The following is a 10,569-nucleotide window of genomic DNA, read 5'->3' on the forward strand; positions in this document are numbered from 1 at the left end:
CAAAGCTCAGCCTTCCCCTGGCAGGACAGAGCAAGCCCTAGTGACCCTTCCTCTTCTTCCTAAAGGATGAAGGGGACACAACAGCCTCTTGATTCTCCTTTAAAGTCAGTTAAACAGTTAGCACATTACACAGTGTGATATAGCCTTGGGAGAGCAACACCAAGAAGCTATTTAGTAGACCTGCTGGCTGGCTTTCCTTGCTCACCTCCTTTCAGTGACCCAATTAGGAGACCCTCCTCAGGCTGTTCCAGGGTGGAACCTGGAGTTGGTTTTGCTGGGACCTCGCATCACTCATCACCACTCTCTGGTATAGGAACAATCAGCAAGAAGCACATGGTACATGGAAAGGCAGCAAAGGTGACTGGAGCTTGCTAAGGCTGAGCCCAATATTTCAGTGCTGTCTGACCCCACTGCAACGAAGCTGAACCTTATATGCAATCTGGGGAGGGAGTGGGGTAATCCCTGTGCTCATTTAGGATCTGTACTGCCCCAATTGTTATCTGTTCATGGTGTCATTTGCAGCCTCAGGCATTCCAGAGCCCTGGAAGTAATTGAGAAGTGGAAAATAGCCTTTTTCCCTCTAGCTCCTATGTGACACTGGCCCAGCTGGCCAGATGCATTTTGGGGCTTCTCTGAATCACCTGGTAAAGGTCAAGTCCCAGGAGATGCTGGTCAGCCTGGTGGATCACGTATCACTTGTCCTTGCAGGGCTTCAGCTCCACACAAAGAGTATTTAAACATGCACTACAGCACATCCTTTATTCCAAAACAAGGATTTACACTTCAGGGCTGCTCGACTCCCTGTTCTGCCCAACAAAAGGAGTGATGGGGATTGAATCCAGGCTTGCATTCATTAAAAACAAAAAAAAAAAAAAAAGGGAGAAAATCCAGAAAACCAGTCACTCTATCTTAATTGTTCTGATCCAACCTTTCACAGTGTTGCATTGAGCTAAAGGGCTGCACCTGAAAGTATGCCAAGAGCAGCATGAAATGTTAATGTTGCAATTAAAACAATATGAATATTGCAGCACCGCTCTGCTGCTCCCCATCCACTGAACAATTCTCATTCAATGGAAGTCAAGTTACATTTGAGGAAATAATGAGGTCTGCTAATTAAGTCTGGCCTAGGAAGACAGCAGTCTTAAAGGGGGGAAAAAAAATCAGATCTCCCCAAAATGTGTACATTCACTGCTTATTACCTGCAGAGGGAAATCATTAATGCTGCGCAATGCCAGGATCACAGGTCAGCATCATTGTCTTATTGCACACATCTAGAGGAAATTATCTTTTTAATGATAAAACACATAAGTCAGGACCTGCCTTGTCCCTAGGAGCTGAGTGGGAAATGCCAGGCTGACACTTTCCATACTCTGAATGCAGAAAGCAGGTACCTGACAGTGAATGCCAAATCCAGGCTGGGCTGGCAAGAGGCAGGCAGGGGCTCCAAGGAGCTGAAGTCTGCAGATTGCATTCAGCTGACACAAGACAGATCCCATCTTGTACACAGGGAAGGGATTTTTCCTCCCCAGCCACTGAAATAACTGACTGACAGTGACACTAGCTCGAGCTAGTGGAAGCCATATGGAAAGAGACTGCTGGGTCAGTCCTAGGAGAAAAAAGACTGGTCAGGACCATCTCATGTTTTAACTCTAACAAGAGGCAACAGGGGAGGACTCCCCTTCCTGCCCCTTGCATCCACCAGTTGCTGTCCCAAGACAGTGCAGTCACACTGCATCCAGCAGTTGCTGTCCCAAGTGCGTGTTGCAGTAATATGAGGACACAGCAACAGCCCAGAAACCAGAAACATTAAGTCCAGGTGTCCCAAAGGAAATCTGTATCAATGCATCACACCCATAACTTTCCCACCTTCTTGTCTTTATCATCTTCCCAAATTTCTTTATCCATGACTGTGGCTGGGACTGCCACTGTGACTCCGCAGTCCAGGTAACTGCAGAGGGAGGTTGAGGCAGGGAGAGTCTGGCACCATGCATATTCCCTGCGAAGACCAGAAGGCTGGGAACAGGCCCACCATAACTTCCTGCTGATTCGTCTGCCTTTTCTCTTCATTAGAGTTTCAGGAGCATACAAGACCTACTCATCCTCCAGGCTTGAACTTTGCCATTAGACTCAATCCGAGCAACCAGCATGGAGTTGTCTAGAGGCGACAGAGCAGCTTGTTGTGTAAAGGACAGGCTACGTGAGTCCAAACCTCTCCTGCTGCTGGAGCAACACCCTTCCCAATCCTTTAGCAGAAAATTCATCCACTGGAGGTGTGAAGGAAGGCACCAGAGTCGTGGTTCATTCCTTCACCACTGCTGACACTCTGAACTGGGTAAGAACTAGACAGAGACTGAGCCACACTGACCAAACCTGGAAACACAAAGATCCAAATGAGGGGGAACTCAAATCATTAGGAAAGGAAACACTTCATTTGAAAGAGGAGAAAAATACAGATGAAAAGATCAGAAAGGACCTTCTAGGTCCTAGAGTGTCCTAAGGGACTCAGATACCATTTATATTCATCTGCGGCCCCCTGGAGATGGAAGAGAAATAAACCTATTTACTAAGCAAGGCCCAACCAGGAGAATGTCCCCACCCTGCCTCCACCACCAGCAGCAGCTCACTGTTTTGTGGATGAATAGGTGGTATCCTCCCTCCAGCCCGTTTCTCACTGTATTTCCAGATGAACCAGCACTTGCTGCTACCAAGTGTCTGTTCTGCAATAAAGAGCAATAAACATGCCAGAGTAATTAATGTCTTAACAACTTATTACAATCCTCAGATAATTAATCACAAAAGCTAAACATGCTGTCTCACCCTCCTAATGTGTTAATGCTCTAATTATTATGCCTCAATTAAGGGAAAGTCAGCACTCCTTGCTTAGAAGTGCATGTTTAATAAGGGTGCTTGAATGTAGGCAAGTTGAAGTGAGAAGGGAGGGGGTGATGGGGGTTAAGGAAGAGGACACCATTTTTAATGAGGTTTCATGGGTGGCTCGAGGTGAAGAATTGACAGCCCCTATCTGCGATCTCACACACGACTGCATGTGGAACTGGGGGCCATCTGCGGTGGCTCTGTACTCCATTTCCCCCCGGGCTATTTATAGGAGAAGCAGTATGTGGGACAGACAAGACAGGGACTGGAGATGAGCAGTTACACTGTGGATCTGGCCAGTGCTAGACAGCAGAGCTGGCAGCTCACAGAGCAGTCAGCAACAGGAGTAGGTGGTCTCCGCTATCCAGCCCACTTACTGCCTTATTTCTAGACACATAGGCACTTGCCACTGCTCCTGTCACATGTAAAGTCTCTCCAGCACAGTCGTCTATCCATGACGTACCTTGCCTCCACCCAGTCTAGCTCTGGGACATCCCTTGGAGATGATAAAAACAGTCCCTGAAACCCAGGATTACTCTGGGATGTGACAGAGCAGCTCATCTCATTTCAGCCATTGCCTGGCGGTTTTCCCATACAACAACTCCTTGTTGTATGAGGGAACAGAAAGACGTGTCTCAAAGAACCATGAAAACATCCTTGGTTTATAGGTAGGGAAACAGAAAGCCAAGGAAAGGCACTCTGCAGGGGACTTTGGTGGTTGCTACCGCTGAATCTGCCTTTCTGGTGCCTGGCTCTGAACCTCAGAAAGAGGTTTTTGGTGGAGAGGAGCCTGAGCAGAGTTTAACAAAGAATGTGGGACCTGGATCCCTCACTGTGTGATAGCAGGAGGTCCTCACGGCACTCAAGACACAGCTCTGCACGCGTATGATACTCACTCTTGAGAAGAACTTTCAGTACAAAGTATAGTCAAAGCAAACATGGCATCACCTCTATTATACCCTGCAGAAGTGGTGTCCCTAGAGAGAAAAGCACTCAAGATGTAGGACTTGGTGAGAGGTGGCAGAGATCTGCAATGAAGCAGCCATAGGAAGCTGGGACCAGAATGGCCAGGCTCCAGATCTTGGTACCATAACACGAGCTGCAACAGAAGAATGGCTGGAGCCCAAGTCTCCCAAACAAAGCTTCTTAAAATTTTCTTTTTCAAATAAAAAGCTTTTGAAACAACTCTCTCGCTGAGGTGGGTCTTCAAACACAAGAAAGCTCTCCCTGCACCAGCCTGGTTTCTGTTCCATCCAAGCTTTTTTGAATTTCTCAGACAAATGAATTACCAGAAGCATTTCCAGCCTAGGTTTGACTGGAAAACAATTTTATTTCCTCAAAAAATAACACTGTGTAGGTTTGGATGGTTCCCTCTGAGGAATAAGGGAGAGGGAATAAGAAACAAAACAAAACAACCCAGAGGGGACATGAATTTTAAAAGCCATGAACAGTTCTAGTTTTCAAATAATCAAAATGAAAAAATATTTCACATACTCATTTCCACAAAAATAATTCTGTCATCCTGATTCTTTGGTGATGTCTCATGAAAAACAAAAGAAGGCTCTCCACCTCTACCCACTTCACCTACAGTACCTCTCAGACCACACCATGCCCCTTTGCACCTTCCCCAGGTGAACTTGGGGATCAGCTTCTTGGAGATCTGCTCCCAAACATGCTCACGCAAAACACCTGCAGCCAGCAAGCACATGTGAGCATGTTCCCAGATCCCTAGAGCAGGGCTTGAATTCTGAGGGCAACCTCTGGAGGAGAGCAGATAACCATTACATGAATAGATACAAGATGTAATGACCATCAGACAAAACAGCATCACTGCTTCCCAGAAAGACAGTGGGCCCCGAGTGGGTTAAAGTGTTGGGCCATGAACAAAGCTGGTGCCACTGGAACCCAGATGCCCTCAGACCAAAACTCACAGGCTTTCTGAGCTCAGCTTACCCTATCTCTCTGCCTGCTTCCTTTAAGACAGCATGCAGCATGACAGCTGGGAAACCCACTCTGGTCCAAATTTTGTTACAACCCTGCTGTTTTTTATCCTTGTTTACTAGCATTAATTTTAATGGCTTTCCCTACATTAACTTTGTCCTGAACCAGTCAGAGAAAAATTCCTGCTCACTTGCCTTCTGGAGAACAGCCTGGGTAATTTTCCCTTGTCGTATAACAGCTTGTCTGGGCTCCTCAGGAACGACAGCCATACTGTGTACTTTGTTGAGGGCAATAAACTTCCCAAGGCTGGAGGAAGAGGATTTACATATCCCTGAATACACTGTCTGTTCTTTATTAAGTTTGAGTCTTGGCTTGTGCTGGTCCAGCAGGTGGAAATTTCTTCCTCCTGTTCAGCATGGAACTACTGAGCCTGCACCAAGGAAATGTAATGCTTCCAGGCAAAGTGGCAATCTCCCCAAGCCTGGGGAGCTTTGGGCTGGCATCATCACTGGCCATCTGAGTCTCATTTTCCCTGGAACCATTAAACATGCCTGTAAAACATGCCCTGAAAGAGATGATGGTGCCGGAATACACATGGAGAATGTTTCAAAGAGGTGGGGAGGAGGAAGGGAGGACACCTTGTCCTCTGCACCAGCCCTCTGCTCTGCGATGCCCAACTCTGCCCACACTGGCAGAGTTGGGCATCACCAAACAGGCAGTGCCCCTATTTGTACTGTCTCATTGTCCCACACACTTTTATTTACAGCAGGGAGCACAGGTGAGGATGATGCAATGCCTGAAATTTCTCTCTCCTGTCCACTCTCCTTCTTCTCATCGCTGGCTCCTTCCAGCCACCATCCTAGCTTCCTGAAGGAGACATCACAACTCAATCCAGGCTGGGCTCTGCAGGAGAGAAAAAGATTGCCCTTCCCTTTGCTCACCAGATGCCATGAGCTGTGATTCCTCTCCTTTCTCCAGCTCACAGAAAGGTGCGACGGCTCAGGTTCTGGGAAGGAAGAGAAACACTCAGGACTCTTTCAGCACCATTCTCTCCCTGTTAAAAAAACCCAGGACAACTGCTCTTTCCACTAAAGAAATGCAAAGGTTCAATTCAGGCATGTTTCCAAAGTTTTCCATCTGACAGCATAAAAAAGGGATATGGTTAGACCAAGGGAAGCTATTTGATGAATCACATGATGCCCATACTTTAAAAGTACAGATGTTCCCTCCATGCTCCAAGGGGCAATTTGGAAGACAGAGGGCTCAAAAAATCCCACTATATCCAACCACAAGCACCTGGGCTGCTGTAGAGAGAGTGTTGCCATGGAAAGATGAGGGAGGCAGCAGTGAGATGGCTGGAGTACTCCTACCAATTAACATGAAGAATTTTGACTGCTCTGCTGTATTTTCTGCAAGAGCCTAGCAACCACCTCAGAAGCGTTATTCACACATCTGAAAAGTGTTTAGCAGGGTTACATGCCTAGTAAGCTATGCAAACACCGAGGGACAGCTCTCCAGACAAGGCCCCCTCAGCATGGGCACACTGTATGTATGCAGCTTGGACACCTCAACTCCTGCTCCAGGACGCTCACACACTAAGAGCAGGCAGTCATCAGATCACACAGGACACTAGAGTGAGACCACAGGGCAAGGAAGGGGGTGACATGCAGGAGACAGAGCCACAGCTGCAGGGAGGAGAAGACCTAAAGAAGGAACTAGATGTCTTCCCTTCATGAGACAAAACAGGGCAGCTTGTCATTGCTCAATTCTCAGGCTTGGTTGGAGAATCCCTGTCAGCCTGTAGCATGGGTTCATTTCAAATGTACTGTTTCCACCAAGGCTCCTTCTGCTCTGCCCTAATAAAACAGGAGAAACAAGACCTCCAAAATACCTTACAACATCTCTACTAGACACTAAAGAGCGAGTGACTCAAAGGCCACAGCATCCTACTTATTTCCATCCCCTGACGTAAAGAAAAGGCAGATGTGCCAGTCTAGCCTCTTCCACAAAAGGGGCACTACAGACTGACAAAGAACAGCTTCTGCCCATTCATTAAGTTCTTGGCATTAACTGATTTCTCTCCAACCAAGCCATAAAACCCAAAGCTGCATGCAAGCAGCATCCTAAAATATCCTTGTAAATCTCAGCCACCACGTTCATTAATTACAACCTAGTGATAGTTCAGACCATTAGTTCTGGATGGTAACTTCATTTATTCCCACATTAATGCTCAGTGTCAGTGGTTATCTCATTACCACTCTATTACTTACCTACTTAATCCATCACTGCAATCCAGGCCAGAAGGGAGGAGCAGAGTTTGCCTTGTGTCTGTAGGAAAATAATGCATCAAGTGTAGAGCACCTAGGAATCACAAACAAAACACTTCTCTAATCTGCAGCTGAGGTTGCATCTATTAAGAGGAGGAAATTGCACAGGTAAGTGTTGTTATGAACACAAACACTTTCCAACATTGAAAAATTGTGGATATTGAGGATTAAGTTTCTCATTAAATCAGAAACAACAGCTTTGGCAAGAATGGAAAGGCATATTAGCAGCCATAAAATATAAAATAAAATAAAATTAAAGACCTTAACTCTACTTTCCTTCTCGACAAACTCTCCTTCCTCCAAACCTCAAACTGGGGTTCCTCCAAACTGGCTTTCTGGTTTTTCCATGCTAAATAATTTGAAGAGGGAGGTCTAAGTAGGGGCAGTGGTGCTACCTGCTACCTGCTGAATGCTCCTGAAAACATACAGGCAGCGCTGCAGCTACCACTAGCCTTGAGTGCTAGTGAAAATACACCTAAAGCCATGAAAAGATACAATAGTCACTGGTATTTCAACATGCACCCAGCTGGAGTTCCTCTTGTTTGGTGAGCAGGCGCTTCAGAAAATGTGCTTTATTGCACCTGCCATACTCCTGCCTGTTCCAGGACTTACTCCGCTTGCTGACCCATCCCAATGGGTCTGATCGGGATGCTTCAGCAAGACTAGCAGCTTTCCCTGTCTCATTGCCTGCTCCTTCCCCCAGATAGTCTTGCTGGAGATAGTATTTCAATCTTTCCTGACTTTGCTGAGAAAAAGAGAAGCCCTGTTTAGGTTAACAGGCTGTGAAACCAAGATATGAGCTGGAGAAAGGGTTCAAATGGCCATTTCTCTTTCAGTAAGGTGGGCTATATTAAGAGCAAGCAAAGTACCTCTGCTCTGCCCGGATATGATGCCCACACCACAGGGCTGGTGACTGTGTTTTTCACTGCTTCTAAGTGACACGATATAGAATGACTGGAATCCTCTAATGTGAAAGAAGCTGACGCCACAAAAGAAAGGTAGAGAAAGAAGACACAGCCCCAAGATGGTGTCGAGAGCAAAACATCAATATTTTTCTCTGCAATCAGTAAACCCCCAGCTAACATGCCTGTGCTCATGAAAGTGGGCTCTAAATGGTGCTGTGCCAGAACAACTGAGAGGGCAAGCTTGCAAGATGCCACAATCAGATGTAATTAAAATACCTTTGCTGCCCTGCTCTCTATCCCCTCAGCAATGAAATCCATTACAGAGTGTGGAAAGAAAATTATTTAAAATGTCCCTGAAGCTAAGTTGTTGACACTAGCGTAGACAGATGGATTTTGATACACTCTTGATTAAACAGCTTTCTGCAGAAGGCAGAGAGCAGAAAAGGAGCTGGGTGATGAGCCAGAGGACCAGCCTAGAAATAGTGGCTATTGCCCAGGGAAAGCAAAGCCTGCTGGAAGGGAAAGCTGCCCCATAAACCAGCCTCATCCCCCTGGGAAGCAGGCTGCAACCCTCTGCTCCAGCGCCAGGCTCCTGTCCCTGAGCTCTGATGATGAAAGGCTGCGGTGAAAGAAAGCAACAGAAAACTTCACACAGTACTTAGCCCATAGCAGGGCCAGCAATACTTACATTTTCCATGGAGTTACACATCATGGGGGGATTCTTCAGGATGCAGTAGGATACCAGTTCCAAGTGCAATTTTCCCCATAGGCATTCATAACACCTCTTTCTTCTTCATTCTCTCTCACCCACAGATGCTCTTGGACTGATAAGGATTGAACTCCCTTGGCAGAGAGGGGCAAAGATAAAGCCTTCTCCCTGGCCATCTATTTATATCAAGCTGGTAGGAACTTGTTATCTTTAAGATCTCTGGCACACGCAGCTGCAACCACCCATCAGGCTGGAAAGTTATTAGGGGTAGGCAAAAAGGAGCCCAAAACACATTAACCCTGTTTTCGCAGAGAAGTAAATGAAAGGCAAGAATGAAGGCTGTTACAACTGCGAGTAGGGAGCTGACCTGTCCAACTCTTAGAGACTTCAGAAAGAGGAAACCCAGCTAGGGCAGAGGGTCAAGCATAGCCCAGGAGCTCAGAGCATGGCCTGCACCCAGAGATCAGGTTAAAAGACCCTGAGTGAGCACAGAAGCTCTGCAACCAAGGGTGCTGCAGGTGTGGGTCATGGAGCTATACAAACTAGTGACCATTGCTTACCAGTCCTGTGCCTGTGTAATTCTGGCCCACTCTGGTGGTCAAGAGCTCTGCAGTTGCTTTTACCTGGTTTACGTACAAGAGAAGGCTCACAGGCCTGTCCCACAAGGGGCTTTCCTATCAAATGTTCCTCAGGCTTTGTGTACAAAGATATTTGATACAAGACTCCAGATAAGGAAGGAATTATAAATCAGAAAGTATAATATACTCAATATCACCCGCTCCTGCAGTAGTAAAGCCCCTGTTGTTGCACAACATTCATCTCTCATTCCTAATCTACTTCAGATGGTTCAAGCAGAGGCTTTGAAACATTTAATTCCCTCTGCTCACTCCCATAGCCTGAAAGAAACTGAGGCAAGCAGAAAGAATCCTACACCTTGCATCCTCCTTATTATTTTCCTGGGACTTGCCTGTGAGTGCCCTGTGCAAACTTGTCACTTGGGAAACCTCAGCAGCTTGTTTTTATATGCACCTTGAGACTAAGGTGGCTTTTGGTCCCAACTCTGCTCAGAACCATACTTCATAACAACAGTACCACTGATCCTCAGATCTGCAAATAGCTGAGGGGCAGTTAAGCTCCTTCTGAGTCATCAGAAATTCAACCCTATGCTAACAAATGAATGGCCCAGCCAGCCACAGAGAGCACTGCGTCTCCACCTTCCCTGCAGCGGTTTAGTCTGGGTAAGTATAATCATGACTCCAACAAGAAAGCAGGTGTTTCAAAAATGTGTTCACCAATGCATTTCAATTAACAATGTCTTTAAACACTGTTTCACACCCAGCCCAAGTGAAAAATATAATTGCATCTCAGACAAAGGGGTGCCCTTCCACAGGGTATAACAGGCACTTGTAGCCCCCATTTTTGCACATGAGAAAGGATTAGGGGGAGAAGCACCTTTAACCTAAGGCTGCCTTAAGCAAAGTCTCACATCTTTTAAAATACGGCAAAAAGGTCACATTCACTGCTTATCAACTTTTCTCTGCCAAAAAGTCATTGCCCTAAACCTGCCGTGGCTATGTGTATGTGAGCACCTGCGCACAGAGACGAAGGAGCAGTTGGTCTTTGCCCTGGTCTCTGTCCATTCAGAAGCTGACAACTGAGCATTTTATTCCCCCTGCAAACAAAACACATCAGTTGAGCACTCCCAGGGAAGTAGCAGGACCAGAGCAAATTCCCAGAAAAAGCCTTGGCAGCGTTCCCCCTGCTCTGCGGCTGTTAAGTGAGACGGAGTAACAGAGCACGACACATGGAGCAA

At 46.5% G+C, this 10,569-nt stretch overlaps 1 long non-coding RNA gene across 1 annotated transcript; it reads right to left on the reverse strand.

The window, feature by feature from the left end:
• Window positions 1–472: 472 nt before the first annotated feature.
• On the reverse strand, window positions 473–9,710 carry LOC115611977. The gene is made up of 4 exons (XR_003992807.1): window positions 7,086–9,710; window positions 5,757–5,821; window positions 2,625–2,717; window positions 473–2,370 (listed from the first exon to the last, which is right to left on the reverse strand). It is a non-coding gene; the product is annotated as an uncharacterized LOC115611977 (long non-coding RNA).
• Between the last annotated feature and the right edge of the window lie 859 nt (window positions 9,711–10,569).

The sequence above is a fragment of the Strigops habroptila genome, chromosome 8, assembly GCF_004027225.2.
Source record: "Strigops habroptila isolate Jane chromosome 8, bStrHab1.2.pri, whole genome shotgun sequence".
NCBI classification, from domain to species: domain Eukaryota; kingdom Metazoa; phylum Chordata; class Aves; order Psittaciformes; family Psittacidae; genus Strigops; species Strigops habroptila.